At 36.5% G+C, this 20,746-nt stretch overlaps 2 long non-coding RNA genes across 3 annotated transcripts in view; one reads left to right on the forward strand and one right to left on the reverse strand.

The window, feature by feature from the left end:
* LOC138829720 (uncharacterized) overlaps positions 1-19,842 on the forward strand; it is a 134,442-nt gene extending 114,600 nt beyond the window's left edge. The window contains exons 2-3 of one of the 2 annotated variants that reach the window (XR_011372706.1): positions 3,418-3,484; positions 19,779-19,842. This is a non-coding gene — a long non-coding RNA (uncharacterized lncRNA). Of the gene's footprint in view, positions 1-3,417; positions 3,485-4,625; positions 4,874-19,778 lie in introns of those variants that run through there. The other variant, XR_011372705.1, reaches the window with a different exon arrangement.
* On the reverse strand, positions 3,382-5,270 carry LOC138829721 (uncharacterized). Its single transcript, XR_011372707.1, has 2 exons — positions 5,191-5,270; positions 3,382-4,727 (listed from the first exon to the last, which is right to left on the reverse strand). It is a non-coding gene; the product is annotated as an uncharacterized lncRNA (long non-coding RNA).
* Positions 19,843-20,746: the final 904 nt, after the last annotated feature.

The following is a 20,746-nucleotide window of genomic DNA, read 5'->3' on the forward strand; positions in this document are numbered from 1 at the left end:
AGAGATAATTTTATTTAAATTATTTAAATTTAAATTAAATTTTATTTAAATTTTATTTAGTGCTTGTTATATTGTTTATATTTATTGTCTCAAAATTTAATAATTGACATAATTCTGGCAAGCTCTGTTGCCAGAAAAGTAAGACATAAAGCCAGAATAATTAAGATCAAATAGCCATTTGCCAAATAATGATCAATTCTCCATACTCTGTAGTTTGGTACACTGTAACAACATTTAAAAATCATGTAACAGTTAAAAAGTGCATTGTGTTGGTTGGAAGAGAATCTTAGATGAAAGTTTTGGAAATTAGAGGTGAAGAGCAGCAGAATTCAGAACATATAATTAGACCAGTTCTAGGTCAGTCTCATGCCATCAGGTAGAGATTTGTACAGATACACAAATCAGATTAAAATTGCCATTAAGTAATTTAAGCAAAAGTATAAACATTTAACCTGAATTATGAAAATAATTTAAAGTGTGTTCACCTAACCAAGGGATTTAACAAATCTTATTGACTGTTGCTTCTTTCTTTGGCTTTCTTTGTTAATCTTTTCAGAATGTTTTCAGAATGTTTCAGAATGAATCCACTCAACAGGCTCATTCACTATGTGTCTATCTCTACTCATTGTAACCATGCACTAATCACACTCATAATTTCAACATTCTGAAAAATCTTAGACAACCATAGTAATCATTACCCTGAAAATTAACCGGCATAAGAAAATTACCATGCCTTCTTGAGCACCCGAATGATTCCATCTGCACTTCAGCAATGTATACTACCATAACACCAGAAATTCCCTCATTCACAAATACCTGGACCAGGAGGCACTCTACTGCATTCCAAAATTAGGAGTAGCGTGCTTTTGGCTTCTGAGCTGTAGATAGCTGAGGGGGTAGGGACAGTCACCAAGTTGCTGCTGCTCTCCTCAGCCTCAGACCTAGAAGGGCCTGTCTCAGTACCCCTCTTGAAAAACCCTAATAGCTCTCTGCATCAGTATCCCACATCTGGGACTAATGAAGCCAAGATGGTTTCTGCAAACCTCCTGTACTACAACATGCTATGCAGTGGCTCTGAATATACTCCTCTTCATGTGTTCTCTCTTCTCCCCTCCCTTCCATATCGGTGCCCTTGTTTAGTTCCATTTTCCATTAGAAATGCTATTTGGGCAGCAAATTTCACAGACTGGATCCATCTCAATGCTGCCATGCAAAGAAAACACATCTCTCTGACTCTTCGTTTAAAATGAGAAAAAAAGTGCAATAGCAAAATGTTGTAGTCGCTCTTGGCTATCTCCTAATGAACCTGTTTGTCCCATGAGCTGTAGTGAGCAGCTTTTCCTTGGTGAGAATTCTTTATGCATATTAATATTATGCATGTTTTCCATGTGACTCCTTCTCACTTGCCCTCACCCCATCCTTTGAATTCATTTACATAAAAATAATTTATGTGGACATTCCTTCAGTCAGGATTTTCTCTCTCCCTTTCTTAAAGGCATCCATAATATTTCGTTGATGCTCTGCATCCAAACCAAGTCATTATGCTTTTGCATATCATTACAGCTTTATAAAGAACAACAGCGACATCTGCATGTGCCGCAGCGCCAAGGAAATAGGAAAAATACCAAAAACAAAACGCCGCACTGGCTTGGAGGCTGTCTGGCTCTCTATTTCTCCAGCAGCCCCCACCACCACCATGGATAGGAGTAATTGTACAATGTAATCACATCATGCCTCATCTGAATATTCATAATGGAGACAAAGCTTGGGAGGATAAGGAAAGACTGAGGATAATTTAAATATAAAATAGCACCTCATTTCCAAATCAAGTTGTACCAGATACACTGTGAGCCAGGATTCCGTATTAAACCAATATTGTATTGCAGTTTGGAAATTAAAAATGAAGGAGGAGAAAAGAGATTCAAAAATGAAGGGGTGACATTAAATCCTCATTCTTGATTGAGGAAGAGCAAAACAAGAATATAACAACAACAGCAACAGAATAAAAATAGTTTAAAGTGATAGTTGAAGAGTAACAGTGGCTAACCAGCTGCTGTGTTACCAAGAATGAAATAGCCTATTGAGGGAGCTTTAAAAGCCCCAATTAATATGTTGTGCATGTATAAGATCTACAAAGAACTCACTGTATTCCTTCTCCCTCCCAGATCCCCCCAGTACTCACATATTCCCTAACCACCACCTTCCTTTCCTGTCGGGTGCAGGGGAAAAAGATCAGAGCTACAAAATAATTGACTAATCGCTTCAAAAGTGACAACATCCTTCTTCAAAATGAAAGGACAAAAACACATACAAAAAGGTGGCTGTTCCTTAATGAAGGGATAAATTACCGATGGCTTCTTCATTCTCTTTAGCTCATTACCCCCCAAAAGAAACAGATATAATCCACATGTTTCTTATCTTCATTTTCTTTGTTTTTAATATAATGTTCTTTAGTATTTTTTTTAAGTATTGGTATTTGTAGAAGCCTCTGTCACTGCATTCCCCAAAGAGCTACTAGTTTCAACCCACTGGAGTTTATATTCCTTTAATTGTCTAGTGCAGGAACATTTCTGCTGGGTTTTTTTTTTTTTTTAATATACCGCTCTGCAGGAATTAGAAGAATCCAAGGTTGTATCCAACTTCAAAGGTTTCCAAGACATAATGATTTTAGCAAAAGTAGAAGAGAGATCATGGAACAAGTTCCTGTTTGAAGATAAGCATCATAGGGACCTTTATTTTCTTCCCTCTCTCCCCAACTTTGTACTTCTGGCTCTGAATGCCCCTCGCTAACGCGGTTTAATGATATGCAAATGAAATATGCATAAAAACCATTCTACTGTATGATGATTAAACACTGGAGACATTAACAGCGGAGGCTTCATTCTTTGTAATAATCCTTCTCGCCCATCCACTTTGATTGCAGAGTTATGGAAACCTATAGCATTTGGCAGAGAGAGGAGAGGAGGAAGGAAGGAAGGAAGGTGCAGGGGCACATTGCCCATCTCGATGCTTCTTCCACTGCAGGAGAGTTCCCCCTTTATACTTCATTCCTATTGCTGTCTTTTGTAATCCATCCATGCAGTCGCACCACAGCGATTAACCGGGGGGGAAAAAAACAAAACAAAACACCTTTTCTCTTAATGTTTCAAAGCTCATTAGCCAAACGATTATTCCTCATTAACAGCAAAAGCTCATTCATTAATAGGAAGAATATGCCCAAAAGATGCCAGTGCGGTTAATCCTGAGTCCTGCAACTGGACTGTAAATCCCAAGCTACTTGTATATTCCATGCGAAAGGGACACGCGCCAATCCACAATTTAAAAAAATTGTGTGTTTTGTAAAATCCACAAGAGCAGCAATTAATATTCCCATTGAATGACTTTATTTTTTTTTTTGTCTCTCCCTTTTGTTTCCAGCGCCTGCCCCTGGCTCAGCGCCCGGTGCCAACAGAACACCTTTCAGGATTCCCAGCAACGCAGACAAGTAAGTACCAGCCGTTTCCTGAAACCCTTTTGCAGGTTTAAAAAAAACAACAACAAAAAACAAAAAACCTAAAACATAGAAACAAGCCTCTTCCCCCTTCTTCTCCCCTGTGTTATGCCACCAGGGTTTCCTCAGTAGCCCCTTCCAAATCCCTCTGCCTTCAAGTTTGTGCATGTCTGTGGCATCCCTCCTCCTCCTTCACTCCCATAGTGGATCTTGTAAAAAGGGCTTCAGATCGGCCCCATTCATCTCCCTGGTGATAGCAGTGAATGTAGATAAATCTCTGGCTGCCTGCTTGCTGCTGGAGTATGATTTTTATTTTGTCTTCTGTGTATACCTGGGTCAAAAAGTGGGATGTACACATACACATACATGCACGTATACACATTCCCTTCTCTCTCCTCTGCCGCCTTTTCCTTCTCTTCACACATGCATACATCCCACATACATGCATATGTGTGAACATATACACCTATACATACCCATATCTTTCGCAAAAATATATTCATATCTAAATAAACGTTTCTCTGCAGATATGCGTACTTGTATACACATAACAGCCTGACACATGTGTCTATATGCAATTGATAGGTGCCTATCTTGTTACTTATACCCATCTATATCTTCATTTAAATGGCCCCCCTCTCTTTCTCCCAGCAGAGGCTGTGTTCAACTTCAATCCAGGATTATAAAAGAAATATTCTTTCCTTAGGACTTGTATTTGTAGACCATTATGCTCCCTTCTCTGCCTTCTTCGGAGCCGTCAAACTGGCATCTTTCCCCGAGGTTTTCCAAATGGCATAGTGGCACCGGCTGTGGCACGCATTCATGCCGCTTCCTATGGTATTTTTCTTCGGAGGTCTGCTTTTTCTCTTTGTTTGTTGTTGACTAGGCTGAGTGTTGCTATTTTTTTAAGTTAATTATGAACGAAGTTGAATAGCAAACAAGCCAACAGCTTGCCCCCCCCCACAAAAAAACCCACAAAAAAAAATAGCCCCACACCAGCGCCTTCTGCTGTAACAGATGCCCAGATCACCCTTGGCATAGGCAAACGGGCACACGATTTTGATGGTTGATCATTATTTTCTGTTTGTTGCCGTATCTGTTGTTTGTTTTCCTCGTTTCTTTCTGATTTTTCAAGGAGTCCAGGATCCCGGCCTCTTGCTTTGAACGGAACAGTGTCATGGCGGAGACAACGGCCTTTGTCTTGCTGGGTGTGAAAACATCCGCTGTTCTGGCTCCACTGCGGCAGAATCAAGTTTAAATGAAGAAAAAAAAAAGTGATTAAAGTCATCTTTGTGCCTCTGTGGTGTGGAAGACACCACCACCACCACCACCCCCCCACAAACCCCAAGGATCCGACTCCCAGGGTCCGAGGAAGGGATCATAGTTGGAGCTGCCCAGGCTGTAATCCTGGCACTGGCGCCTTCGGTTGCTGCTTGCCGTTCGCTCCTGGGGGTCTGGATAATCTCCCTTGGCTTTACCGCACTGTCTGGCCCGCACACAGGGCCCGGTAACATATACCCGCTGCTGCTATCACACGAAACTGTGGCGTTGCCCCTGAATGGATGGCACCGTGCCAACTCTTCTGCCATCCGCCCTTGCAGCTTTTTTCTTTCCTCCCTCCCTCCCCTCCTTCTCCTCCTCCCGTCGACTTGACGTTAATTAACACACGGGTTAATTGATTTTAAAAGCCGAAGAATTACAGTTAACTTTTCCCACAGGGTACAGACGCCAGCCGCCTGGCACACTCTGCCTTTCGCACTGGTGCAGGGGTGGGGAGTGGAGGGGGGGGCGGCAGGGAAAGCCCGCAGCAAAACTAGCAACTGCTGAGGGAACGTTGCCTGCTTATTGGAGTAGAGCCGATAGAAGTCGACGTGGCACTACCTCATCCTTTGCAATGTATGTGGCCATTATATATTTGGTCCAAGAATCAAAACACAGCCCTGCCTTTTTTTTCTTCTTCTTCTTCGTCTATATTCCTCTCTTAAAATAGAAAAACCCTACAGAAGTTCGTCTAGTGGGTGGGGGGGGAGACTATTTATCTCACTCATAACAAGCTTTTTTTCTAGTAATAAGAAAGTAACTGGTGCCTTTAAGATGTGGTTTGTTGTTTTTTTTTTTTAAAAAAAACCTTTGTCTTTCAGTCTCATTGAAGAAAGGCTACCCCATCCCTAAATATCACAGGCATGGGAGATTTTTTTTTTCTTTATTAGGAAAAAGTTCCATAAAGTTTTTTTCTGTCATACCTAATTCCTCTTGTCCTATATGGATTGTTTATGGTGAAGAATTTCAGTGAGAAAACGCATATATTATCATTAAGAACAAAATGTATACCAAAGCTTATTATTGTGCTGTTTGTATCTGTGTTTATTTTTGTTTCTTATTTCGTTTCCTCCAATCTCCTGTATAAAATGAAAGCTATTGATAGTCTACTTGGAGCCAGGCAAGGCTGGGAACTGGCTTTTACCTTTTCATGCTTTCATTTTATTTCGTTTTGTTTTTTTAAAAGCACACAGCAAGTGAAGCGACAAGAGGAATCCATTATGCAAATCACGTCACTTTGCATAATGTCTCATGACTGGAATATGCAAATTAGCTGTATAATTTATGAGTGCCAGTGTCTGTCTAAAAGTGTTTCACATAATTTACAAAGTAAGCCTGAGAGACAGCATGAAAGCAGCTCTTCCAATTCCATTGCCAGGAAAGCTCTGTGTATTTTCCTACAAGTGCCCCCTCATAATATCATCAAGTGCTAGTTCAAAGAAATTAGGGTTCTGAATGTTCCGGAAAGACAAAGATTCTCTTCTCACTCTCTGTACTCTTTGCCTTAAAGTTTTTAAGAAACTTAGACTAAAACCTTAATGTTTTAGATTTTATTTGGAAAAAAAAAGTAATTAGATCCAATGTGCTATTTGTGTATGAGTTTTCCTTTCTCAATCAAGGAATGTCTTAGAGAAGTGGTCACCCGATAGATGCATCTAGATAATATGAAGGCAAAAGAGTAGAACATCTTATTGTAGTAGGTTTATCTGTATTCTCTGCTCTATGCAATATTTTATAAATCATAGCTTCTTATATGCATTAGATATATCATATTTGGAAGGTTCATAACATCAACAGCCTTATCAAAATATAATGCTGCGTTCCGTGTCCCAAAACAAATGCCATTTGGTAAAACCAGGTTTTACGAGTCATTTTAGTTGACCACTCCATATCTCATGTTTAGGAATTTTTTTGAGTAGTTAATTCTGAACATTTTGAGAAGACATATAATCTTTGATAATCTGATTCAATCTGGCCCAATTTCCATTTTCATGATAAATTCTATAAGAGTCCTAAGATATGAAAATGCATACCAAGAGGACCTGATCCTTAACCGGCATGTCAAATAGACTTCTTGGTGAAAATCAATTCAAGGTTCAGCTCTTGACAAGAAGGAGAAGAAAAGTATTTGCCACGTGGAAAATATGTTTAGAAATTCAGATGATGCTTTGAAGAACCATAACAGTGTGACTAGTGTGTAGAAAAATGGTTACTGTAGTATATTGGGAACTAATTAGGAAATAAGCATATGGAAAAGTAACTTACTCATTATCTGCATTTATTTGTCAGTGCTTGGTCTCAAGTCATTGTTAACTGTGTCCCTGTACTACCTTAAGTTCCTGTTATGAATTACTTACTATTAAAGTACTTCCTGTATCAAATCTTCAAATTTTTTTTCAAACTGATGCACTCAATTATCAGCTATATGAATCTAGCCTCATGTGACATATTCTTTTTGTGAAATTTTGTTTTTAAATAATACTCATATAAGAAAATTAAAAGCAGGAAAAATGTCCTACCCAACAAAAACAGAATACAAATTCTTCTCAGCTATACATGAAACCATTACATGGGTCATTCTACCATCTGTTAAAGAAAAATCAATGAATTTAAAAATACTCAAACAAAGTAATTTTTCTGACAACAAACAAATGGAACTGGAAATCAGTGAAAATAGTATCTTAAAAATCTCACATTTTCTGGCTGGGAAGGTAGCTCAGTGGTAGAGTGCTTGCCTTGCATGCATGAGGCCCTGGGTTCGGGAAAAAACAAAAACAGGGGAAAAAAAAGCCAGAAGTGGCACAATGGTTCAAGTAGTAGAGTGCTAACCTTGAGCTGAAGAGCTGAGGGACAGCACCCAGGCCCAGAGTTCAGGCCTCATGACCAACAACAACAACAAAAAAAGAAATCTCATATTTTGGACATTAAACATTTTTTTCCCAAGTGACAAGGGTTTAAGAGGCAGTGATAGGGGAATTATAAAATATATTAATAGAATGAAAAATACTTCAGAATTTCTAAAATGCAGTTAAAGGTACACTTAGAAGAAAATGAGCTTTAGTGATATATAGAAATCAGGAAAGTTTTGAAGCAATACTTTGTCTTAAGAAAACAACTTAAGCCCAAAAAACATGAGAGGAAAGGCACTTAAACCACAAAGAAAAAAGGTAAATTCAACTTCAGCAAAATTAGAAACTTCTGAAATTTGAATGAATAATGAAACCATAAACTACAGACTGAAGCATAATGTTTGCTATCAATCTAATCAGCACTAATCCAGCAAAACCAGACTAGTTATCCATATTAACCAGACAAGTTAGCCATATTAAAGTGACATAAAAAACACAATAAGTTAATGTCTATCAACTGTATTTCATATTCAAGAAGTTAGAAGAAACCAGGAATATATGTATTAGAGACATGAAAGAAAAACAAAACTATCATTTCTCAGATTAAGAATATACTAGAAAGGATTATCAGGAGATTGGATATTTTAGAGGAAAAGACTAGTAAGCATAAAGACTTTTAAATAAGAACTATCCAAAATGATGCATAGAAAGAAAAACAGTAAAGCATCAGTAAGTTCGGAGACAATGATAAGTGACCTAGCATTTGTGTAATTTAAATCCCTGAAGTGGGGAGGTGGGAGGAAGACAAAAATATATTCAAAGAAATAATGGCTAAAATAAAAATTTCCAAACTTGTTGAAAACTACCCAACAAATCCAATCATTTCAATGGATTATGAGCAGGAAAAAAAACTGAAGAAAACAAAATATACTGTCATATCATATTCAAATTGCTTAAAAGTAAAAAGAAGCCAGAGTAAAGAAGACACATGTGAATGTTAAATGAAACAAGGATGACAGTAGATTTCTCTTTAGTATTAATGCCAGCCAACCAGAAGAAAGTAAAAAAACAAAAACAAAAACTTCAAATTTTGAAAAGAGGAAAGAAAGGAAAAAAAAGAAGAGAGAGAGGAAAGAAGAAAAAGGAAAGAAGGAAAGAAGCAAGGGAGGGAGGTAAAAAGGGAGGAAAGGAAGGAGAAAATCTTTAAAAAGATGACAAGTTTTTTTTTAAGGTTTTGCGGAAACAAAATCCTCATCTTTACAAGAACTCAGGCAAGTGGAAAATCATTACTATGTCAATTTAAAGCCATAAAAATGGGAGATGACTCTGGTAAATTTGTTAAACCTTTCTTACTACTTAAATATATTTAAAGATAACAGTTTGAAACAAAAAATGTGTGTTGTTTTTATAACAAATGTAAAAACTTAGAATATAATAGAAGGTAGAAAAGAAAACAGAAATGGAAGATTGTTACAAGTTTCTACTATACATGAATTGGTACAATACTATTTGAAGGTAGATTATGATAAATTATATGCTATAAACTAAAAAAGCTAAAATAACAAAATCAGGTTTAAGCTAACAAAGGGGGAAATGTTTGCTAAAACATCCACTTACTGGACTCCACTGACTCACTCCTGTTATTCTAGTTACTCAAGAGGCTAAGATCTGATTATCACAACTCAAGCCAGGAAAGTCCATGATGAGATTCTTATCTCAATTTGACCACCAGAAAACTGGAAGTGGCGCTGTGGCTCAAAGTGATAGAGTGCTACCCTTGAGTGAAAAAGCTCAGGGACAGGATATGACTGGGCTGAAAGATCAACTTTCTCTTAAATTCTGTCAGTCTTATAATTAAGTCATGTTTCTAAACTGTTTGCAATACTTGATTTTTTTTCTTTGCTATAAATTGATGCTTTGTAGTAACTAACCAATTCTATCATCTTAATACTCTCTTTGCCAAACCTCTGGAATGTCAAAGTGAGTACACAGGACAGTTTCTTCTTTCCACCTGTGTCATGCCCATATTTACTGAAAGTGGAGGTTGTTAGCATTTGCATTGTGGTAACCTGTCAAGAACCCCAGACTCTTCTAGATGATGTTCCCAATTAATCATTCCTGGGAACAACTGTCCTAAGTACATTTCCATGAAATGGAACCTTGTACAACCACTATAAGACTATCAGGACACTCCTCTAAGGGAGGAAGTCTGACAAGATATGACAGGAGAAGAAGAAAAGGAAAGACATGGGTGCAGAAAAATTCAACCTTTAGCTTAACCCTGGAACATGTCTTTTATCCCAGACATCCTACTCATACATAGGATAGCTGACCTGTTGTATCTACTCATTCATTACCCTTACCTATGGTAAGGCAACATTATCCTGGGCCTCTCAAGTAAGATAACCCCAAGGAGTAAGGTGGCTCCCATCAACCAACTGTAGTTCTCTAAGAAGAATTAAGTATAAGTTGCTTATTATTAACATCCTCATCATTATCATCATCATTGAAGTATAGTTGCAATGTCCTGGTAAAGAGGATGTGGGCAGAGAAACAGCTAAAGTAATAGTTAAGTAACTAATAAATATGGAAGCATAATTATGCCCACTAATTACAGAAATGGAAATTAAAACCCTGTGAGATATGTGTTCTATGCAGATTTGGAAAAAATTCGTATTTTTCAAGTAAAATATAGAAATTAGTATAACACGTTAGTAAAACTATTGTTAGATACGAAATGTCCAGGTCATGGTTGTTTGTACCTATATATTTTCTGATTCATTGTTTTTTCTCTCAATTACTGAAGAAGTGCTAAAATATTCAATTATGAGTAGATATATTTTAATTCATATTTATATCTGTCATTTTTGTTTCATGTGCTCTGAAACTATTAAATGCATATGCATTTAGAGCTATAATTTATTCTAAATTAATTGAACCTTTTATCATTGTGAAATGTATTTGTTTCCAGCAATATTCCTTGTTGCAAAGTTTACTTTTGTGTTATAGATAATTGATTAATCACGTTTCCATAATATATTCCTTTCCACTAAAGCATAATTTTAGTGTAGTGCATGTTAAGATGATAAAAGTGTATCATGAAAAGCTGGTAAATAGATAACCTAAAAATGAAGATATGAGTTTTCTTTAGGGGTAGTGAGAGAGGACATAAGTGGAACATGGCACTTGGCAGGGTCTTTTGAGATGAGAAAGATTTTATTTTTGTCCTTGAATGATGGTAAAAGAGGTGTCTATCTGTTTAATAATAATTTGCTAAAAATACTATATCTGGAAAACAATATGGGGCTCCCCAAAAGACTAAACATAGTGCTTCCCTATAACCCAGCAATTCCTCTCCTGGGCATTTATCCAATTGACCACAAAGTAGGCCACAATAAAGCTACAACTGTGTTCATTGAAGCATTGTTTATCATAGCCAAGATATGGAATCACCCCAGATGCACCTCAGTAGACAAATGAATTAAGAAAATGTAGTATATATACACAATGTGTGCTTCCATCAGAAAGAAGGGTAATGTACCATTCATAAGGAAATGGAAAGACTTGGAAAAAGTTATATTAAGTGAAGTAAGTCAGAGCCAGATAAACATAGGTTGCATGGTTTCCCTCATTTGTGGTAACTAGAATGTGCCTACAAATCTACAAGTAAACACACTGGAAAGTAAAACACAAAAAATACACATATACATAATAAATTATACAGGACTCTAGACATTCACACAGTGAGACCAAAGAAGGATATTCTTAGGAGAGGATCACAAAGGCTCAATAGCTATTTACATATGATTATATAAAATGATGTTTAGTAAAACAAGAGGGTTTGGTTTTTTTTCTTCTTTGTTGATTTTTTTTAAAATTTCTGTACCTATTGCCTTGTTTGTAAGTTTATGTGTTTGGGGGAGGGTAAAAGGGAACACAGAAATGTGGGATAAAGGGTGAATAAAGGCAGCAGTGATACATTAGACCCTACGTTGAAAATGAACTAAACCACCTGTGGGAGGAGGAACAGGAGAGGAAAACTAGGAGAAAACTGAGGGAAGGAGTGACACTGTTCAAAAAGAAATATACTCATCACCTGACTTACATAACTGTAACCCCTTTGTACATCGCCTTCACAATAACAATTTTTAAAAAGGCATAAAGATACAGAAGATTTGAGATGAACTTAACACCATTAGTGATAGTTGCTCCTTGTTAGTTCCCTCCATTTTAGAGTGTTCTTGTAGGATTTCTTAGTCATTTCAGTTTGCATAAAACATCTTGCTCTCTTCTCCACTTTTACCCCTCCCCCTCCCGAAGTCAAACATTTGTGATATCGAAAATTCTTAAATAGGAATATAAAGTAGCCTTTCTATAGCTATCAATGCTCCATAGTTTCATTGCTGACTTTCCCAAAGCTGAATGCTTGTTATTTACTTAGAAAATAACAAATTATTTCATAAGGAAATGCATGTTCTGCAGAGTATTCCTGACATTGTTCTCACTTATAATCACCAGAGGTGAGTAAGACTTTCTATGTGTGTACAAGAAAGATAGAGTCACAGTTACTTTTTGCATTTACTTTTTATTTTAACTCAATAGTGCTTTGGAATCTTTTCATGTTTATATCTATATATCTGTCTCATTTTTAGCAATAACATAGAATTTCATACAGTGAATGCACCATAGTTTAACCACTTTCCAGTTGATGAGCCTATTTTCTCTGTAATAATCATTGCAATTGTATCTTCAGGTTTCATTCACTTCAATCATGTATCCTTTGAGGTTACTTTTTGTTGTTTACTTCGTTTGATTTACTGTTTGCTTTTAATATGCACCTCATTCCTTCTCCCTTTCAAAGTTGTTTTTTCAATATAACTAATTTCTATTGCTTCTCTCTGTTATTGTTCTCCATTAATTATAATTCTTACTGCTCACTCTTTTAAATCTTAAATTCATTTTAAGATGCATTGTATACACAAATAACTTTGTTAAATGGAAAAAAGTCAATACATATCCTATAAAATTAAGCAAAGTGAGGGAAGTGGTGGGTTGGGATAAGTGGTAGTTAAGAATGTTGACAGGGTAGGGCTGGGAAGGTGGCTCAGTGGTAGAGCGCTTGCCTTGCATGCTCGAGGCCCTGGGTTCGATTCCTCAGCACCACATAAGCAAAAAGAAAAAAGCCGGAAGTGGCGCTGTGGCTCATAGTGGTAGAGCGCTAGCCTTGAGCTGAAGAGCTGAGGGACAGCGCCCAGGCCCAGAGTTCAGGCCCCACGACCGGACCCAAAAAAAAAAAAAAAAAAGAATGTTGACAGGGTAACATTGATCAAAGCACACTGTATTAATAAACTTTTGTGGAATTACAACTCCTTTGTACAACTTCTTAAAGATAATACAAAAGTTTTTTTAAAAATAGAGTAAAAGGAAATGGAAGAGGATCCAAGAATAATGAAAAGACATGCTGTGTTCATTAATAGGAATAACACGGTTAAAAGTTTCACACTAAGAAATGCAACAATGAAACTTACTCTACTGCATAACTAGTGTAAGCTAATAATAATACTAATATTTCCACTACCCAAAACTTGAATTCAACTACAAGTCTTCAGGTTTAACAAATTGTGGATTTTTTTAGCCACATACTCTTCAGTAGGATATAAGAATTATATGTATGGTAGGAAAGGTTGGCATTGAAGTGGCCCTCATTCTCAAACTGAAGTCTTGGACTCAGTGGCTCATACTTGTAATCCTAGCTACTCAGGAGGTAGTGATTCTGAGGATCTCAGTTTGAGGCCAGCCAGAGCAAAAGTCCATGAGACTTCAGCTCAACAAATAAAAGTTTAGTGGTATCTGTCATCCTTTCTGTGCAAGAAGTATAAATAGGAGAATCATGGATCAGGCACTTCCAGGGGAAAATGTGATATTTTATTTTAAAAATTATCAAAATGTGCTGGAGCTGGAGCTCAAGCAGTAGAGGCACTCAAGCAAATAGAAGACTCTGAGTTCAAACCCTAGGACTGCAAACAAACAAAAAACATTTGTGAACACAAATGTTTAAATAATATCAAATTATTCGAGTAAACAGTACAATTTGGATCTGTATTCATCCCAAATGATTGTTAGTTACCTTAAAAATCTAGCCAACTTAAAAAAAATTGGGACTAATAAAAGGCTAATAGTTCAGCATTTTATTTTCTTTAAAACAAAACTTCATTCATTCATCAAGCCATAGTTGTACAGCTGCCAGAATCTTTTCTTTGAGATTAAGTTGTTGAACGGTGTTCTCACAAAAAGTACATCCTTAATACATACATGTCATTTTCCATTTTAATTTGTTTGATGAAAGAAAGGAAAACTAGCCAGGCATGCTGCCCCTTGTCTACAATTGTAGCACATGAAAGGCAGCAGCAGAGACAGGAAGATTGTGAACCTCATGGCCAGCATGTTCAACATAGCAAGTCACAAAACAGGAAAAGACAGAAAGGAAAGCCGTTTAAAACAATTTTGTGCAAGAATGCCTTTAGATATTTATAGTTTTTCTAATCTTTTCCAGTGTCTCAGATACACCTAATACAAGTGAACTTTTTAGGGACCTCTTTATTGAGTTTTTAAGAGCATTCTGCTTAGTTTGCTAGGTTTTTTACAGGCTAGTTCTCTTTTATCCCCACTCATTTATATTAGAATAAATTTAGTTTATGTAAAAAGAATACAAGTATAAACTGTATTGTAAATAAACAATTGATTTAGTAAGTTTCTGCTTAAGATAGGTAAATATCTGATCATATTAAAGAATAGCTCATTAGCAATGCATCTTCAGTAAAATAATTCAACCAAGCTTTTATAGAGACACTGAAGAGTGCAGAGCAATAGAGTGAATCAGCTAAGAGAGGATTGGTTAAGAATAAAGCTGGTAGCCAGGTGCCAGTGGCTCTCCCCTGTTATCCTAGCTACTCTGGAGGCTGAGAGCTGAGGATCACAGTTCAGCCTACACCAGCCCAGGCAGGAAAGTGTATGAAACCACTCAAAGCTTGAAGTGGCACTGTGGCTCAAGAGGTAGAGCACTAGCCTTGAGCAAAAGAAGCTTAAGGACAGTGCTCAGACCCCGAGTTCAAGTCCTAAGACCAGACTAAAAGAATAATAATAATAATAATAATGCACCACATTAAGAATAAAACTGGGGCTGCAATGCTTGGTAAGAAATGTACGCATTATCCTGCCCATGTAATTGTAACCCCTCTGTACAGTATGTTCACAAATTAAATTAAATTAAATTTTAAAAAAAGTAAAAAAAAAAAAATAAAACTGGGCAGCACACTTTACATTGGCAGAAGTAAATGACAAGGGAAAGTTATGGGACCATGTTTGCTTAGCTGTTAACACCTGAGTTTTTCAAGTATGATTCACATTGAACATGTTTATTTTTTATTGTTGGAATGTGGGAAAGTAAATCCATTGTATTTACCGTTTCTGTTTGCATGGTTGAAACATAGTCTGGTTAAAACTGAATTAGCCAGAAAAAATTGCTTTTTGTTTTATGTATATAATTGTGAATAGTAATAATATGTAAAATAAGCATTTTATAAACTTTTTCTGGTACTGGGGATTGAACTCAGACTTTGTGTGAACTCAGCTTTCTTGCTCAAGGCTAGTATTCTACTTGAGCCACACCGCTAGCCCAGCTTTTTACTGGTTAATTGAAGATAAGAGTCTTACATACTTTTCTCCCAGGGTGGCTTCAAACCACAAACCCTCTGGATTCCAGCTTCCTAAGTAGTTGGGATTCCAAGTGTGAGCCGCTTGCTCCCAATTTATCCTCCCTTTTCAAAAAATAAATAAGGCATACCTGAAACAGAGCTTAAATCTGCTTGTATTTATGAAGTATTTTTGATAACTCTGTTTGGCAAGCAAAAGTTAAATCAAGCAAGAAATTTATACTGCTCTAATATAGTAAATTATTTTAACCTCCTTCAGTGGTTATGGAACACTACTAAAATGCTGAAATTATTTCTCTGTGATCCCCAAATACCTAGCTTCCAGGCCATACACACTGCCCAAGGGTTCAATAAGTAGGTTAATTCTTCCTTCAGGGTTGGCCTGAGGGTTAAAGTTCCTGATGAGCTAAGTAGACCCTACAAGTAAGAGAAGGTAGGAGTGTGCATAAATGATGGAGGGCAGGAGGGACCACTCACAGCCTATAGCTGATGACCTGTTATATAGCTGTTGACTTTTATTCTATTTTATCTATATCTGTGTTCTTGCTGATGCTTTATTTTTAGCTTATTTTACAGCTCTGTTACAGTCAAGCTCTCAACACTTGGCAAATGATTGCTGTGAAAATATCTTCCAGTATTTTTATCTCATTGTTTTCATATTCTATCCCTTTGCTTTTTAACTTATTCTAAAATTGTTTCTCCTTTTAAATTTTTATGAATATAATGTGGTAAAGACAAGAAAAATGGTAACTTGGAAGAGTTTGTTTTTTACTTGATAAAATATTTTTTTCTGTGACATCTATGATACTGATGATGATAGTGATGATCTCCACATTTGCTGGTTTTTAATGTACTCTGTATTAACCCTGGTCTCTCTTTTTTAAAATGACTTTTTTTTAACATTTTACTGGGTGGGGGGGAAATAGATTCCTTAAATTTGAATATTAGCCCAACGCTATGCAGTTCATAAGCAGTAAAAATATTTTTAAAAAATATTTTTTGAAAAAGGTTCATTCTCAAGTTTCTCTATCTCCTGAACTAGTGCATTTTCTTCCATGCCAATATTTCTCAATGTAGGAACAATGAAAGGTTGGAGTAGTCTCAGATGTCATCTTATAACCACTTTTTAATTCATTCAACAAATATTTATTGAATGCCTATTTTGTGTACTTAAAATACAGTATATGCCAAAAAGATTAAAATGTTGCTGCTTTAATGAACTTATATTCTTGGGGGAATGGAAAAGATAGAGAGTAAACTAGTAAAGAAGCAAACTAATATGGTAGAAGTTTGGGGCTGGGAAGGTGGCTCAATGGTAGAACGCTTGCCTTGCATGCATGAGGCCCTGGGTTCAATACCTCAGCACCACATAAGCAGAAAAAAAAGCTGGAAGTGGCACTGTGGCTCAAGTGGTAGAGTGCTAGCCTTGAGCTGAAGAGCTGAGGGACAGCACCCAGGCCCAGAGTTGAGGCCCCACAACCGGACCCAAAAATAATAATAATAATAATAATAATAATAATAATAATAATAATAATAATAGGGTAGAAGTTGAGAAATGCTATGAAGAAACGTCCCTTTGACAGTTCTGTGCTTCCATCTTACTGAGTAAAGATAGTTAACACAATGATATTGTATAAAATCTTAGTGACCTCCTGTAACAAAGTACTGACTTGTATGAGTATAAAACAATTATTTACTGTATGTTTATGTTTTCTTTCACATTTTTGGAAAGAGAATGAAAAAAAGTCATGTTACAGTGTCGCACTGAAGGAGGCATACTGGTTCAAAAAGGATTAACTCATAATGTAGCACAATGTAATAAAGTTACTATGAATCCAAAGCATTATAGATTGCAGCAGTTGGTACTAGCAATATTGAATTTGAAGTTGTCATTGCCTTGCAATGTAACTCTTAGAAATAACTCCATGGCATTAAATATCCCTCTCTTTTCATAAACAGACAAGTAATTGTAGCTCCTTTGTACAACTATTTAGTAATACTATAAGAAGAACTAAGTGGGGCTGGGAAGGAAGCTTAGTGGTACAATGCTTGCCTGGCATGCATGAAGTCCTGGGTTTGATTCCTCAATACCCCATAAACAGAAAAAGCCAGAAGTGGTGGTGTGGCTCAAGTGGTAGAGCACTAGCCTTGAGCCAAAGAAGCTCAAGTCTCAGGAGTGGAAAAAAGGAGGAGGAGGAGGAGAAGGAAGAAGAAGAGAAAGAGAAGGAAGAAGAAGAGGGGGAGGAGAAGGAGGAACAACTACCATGCCACTTTCAAAAAAGTCCTCCTTCAAACTCCATCAACCAGATTGTTTGTTGCAGATTTATATGATGGGAATGTTCATACTTATCTTAAAAGTACAGTATTAAGAAAATCTTACTAAAATAGACTACCAAACCTGGTATCAGTGGCTCACACCTGTAATTCTAGATATCCAGAAGGCAGAAATCGAAGGATTGAAGTTCAAAACCAGCCTGAGCAGTAAGTCTATGAGACTCTATCTCCAATTAAACAGCAAATTGCCAGACTACAGGTGATATTCAAGTGATATAGTGCCAGCCATGAGTAAAAAAACCCAAGCGAGAACTCAAGGCCAGGCCCTGAATTCAAGCACTGATACTAGCACCAAAAATACAAATGACTGAATGAGTGAATGAATGAATAAATGAATGAGACATTCAAGCCAGGTGTGGTTGTGTATACAGCTATAATCCCATCACTCAGTTAAATTTCCTCAGCATGAATAATTTACTTTCTATTGAAGTACAGCTCTGCTAAACTCTCAAATTTGGTTTTGTGGAAAAGCACATTTGTTTTGAAACAAGCTTGAAGATAATTTTTCCCTGTATGTAGAAATCAAATGTAACAAATTATCCTTCCCTGGCTAATAGATGTTCCATTGTTTCTTGTCCTACATTGTTTCGGATGAGAAATCAGTAGTAATTTGTATCAAAATGGAATTTTATTCCTTCTGATAGGTTTTCTGTTTATGTTTGCTTATGTTGGCTGATGATGTACTCAAGTTTTCTTTATATTTACCTTACTTGGACTACTTGGAATTGTCAATTTATGTTTTGCAACAATTTAAGAAAACTTTTAAGTTTAAAAAATGTTTTAAAAAATATTTTTAAGTTCAAGAAAATCTTAGCCATTTTTCTTGGTCAGTTGTGGGGCTTGAACCCAGGGCCTGGGTGCTGTTCCTGAGCTCTTTTGCTCAATGCTAGTGGTCTACCACTTTGGGCCACAGTTCCACCTCCTGGTTTTTGAGTGGTTAATTGGAGATAAGAGCTTCATGGGGACTTTTCTGCCCTGGCTAGCATTGAATCTTAGCTTCCTGAATAGATAGGATTACAGGCCACTAGTACCCGGCTAAGCCATTTTTTCTTACTTATTTTATCTGCCCAATTTTCACTTCTCTAAGAATAAAATTAAATAAATATAGTTTAAACATTTTAAATGTGATCTCACAGGATCATTAAATATGATCACTCCCATTTAAATAAAGTCTTTGATTTTTTTCAGTATTTTCCTTCAGATTCAATATTTTCCATTTATATGGCTTGAAGTTCTCCAGTTCATTTCTTTGACAGTCTTTCTCTCTAGTACTGTTCTTCATAACCAGTGTTTTTTAACATTTCAAGCAATTTTTAATTTTGCCATTGTAAATACTATGAATATCATCATCTAAATGGTGTAGATGTTGTCTTAGCAAGCTATTCAAATATCTGGATTCACACTCCAAACTCTTCCCTGAACTAAATTAGCCTTCTAGCTATTGCTAGCTAGCTAGCTTGCCTGCTTATTATATTTTGCTGGTAATATTGTTTGAAGCCAGGGCCTCCAGCTTTTTAAGCAGGAGTTCAACCACTTGAGCCATGCCCCCAACTCTTTTGTAATCAGGTCTCACTTTATTTCCCAGACCAGTACCATCCTTTTCATGCTTCCCATATAGATGGAATGACAGGCACCAGCTTTTTATTATTATTATTAGTAGTAGTAGTAGTAGTATATTTAATGATCAGATCCAGATGCAAATGATCATGTGATTCTACTTCTGTTACACATAAAAAATGGAAAAGTTGATGAGGCAACATAATAAGGCTTTCTTATTTTTAGAAAATATTAAGGCTAGAACTAAGAGCCTTGGTTTGCTTAATTTGCTCACTCAACTGGCTCTCTACAACTTGAGCCATACTTCCAACTTTAGCTTTTTCATGGTATTTTGGAGATGGATCTTGTGGACTTTTCTGCCTGGGCTGGCTTCAAACCATGATCCTCCTGATCTCAGACTCCTGAATAGCTAGGTTTGGAGACATCAGCCATCAGCACCTGGAAGATAGCTAAAATTTCTTATATTATGCTTGACTGAAATAGATTTAATGATGATGTTTTGAATTTCACTTTCAGAAACTACTACTGAACCAGAAATGAAGTTATATGTGTCTAAGATTTGAAGCAACTCTTCAGTCAAGTAAGTAATTTATTTAGTTTGAAGGTTGGTTAAAAGCTCATAAGAGGGCTAAAGATGTATACATTTTATGTGATCAGTCCTTTTAGTGGAGATGGATAAATATATTGAGGTTAAGAATTTGATCAGCCAAATAGTAGTTTGTCTCTATTATACACCATGGTAGATACTATGGAAAGAGGAAGACAGACAGCACACAGTGAAGCAACCAAAAACTGAAATGGTAGAAGGCTAGAAACGGAAAAATATAGTAGAGGGAATAATTTGTTCAAGGGGCATTAGGTGCATGCATGGACATATTACAATGAAACTCCCTCATATTACAAATATATGTTTGTTCAAAAATAAAATATATTTGTTCAAGAATAAAATTTTAAAAAAAGAACATGAGACTAATGCAAAGAGGGACTGGGGGTGTGGCTTATAATGGTAGAGTAAGTTAGTAAGTAAGTAAGAGTAAGTTCCTGAGTCCAGACCCCAGTATGGAAAACAAAAGTATTGTTGGAATGAAGGGATTAGTAGAATTGGTGAACATAGGTTCTTTAACAAGAACCAGGGGAAAAAATGATATCAAGGTTATGAGCCTGGAAATGCTCAATGTTTTATTGATAGCTAGAGAAAATTAATGAAGATAGCCTTGAGGGAGATGGATTTATTTTTCAATATGATATCTCTGTGGGATTTAAGTGGAAGTGTTCTATGGACACTGGTGAGTATGGAAATAAGAAGAGGGCAAGAAGCATTAGTTACCATAGCTAAGATATGGAACCAACCCAAATGCCCCTCAGTAAATGAATGGGTCAAGAAAATATGGTATATTTTCTCAGCTCTTTCCTTCTCTTCTCTTTCCCAGCTCCCTTCTCTTTCCTAGCTCTCTCTTTCACACCTTTCCCAGACACTCTCTTTT

This window comes from Dipodomys merriami, unplaced genomic scaffold (genome assembly GCF_024711535.1).
Source record: "Dipodomys merriami isolate MVZ:Mamm:240054 unplaced genomic scaffold, mDipMer1.0.p SCAF_176, whole genome shotgun sequence".
In the NCBI taxonomy this organism is placed as follows: Eukaryota; Metazoa; Chordata; class Mammalia; order Rodentia; family Heteromyidae; genus Dipodomys; species Dipodomys merriami.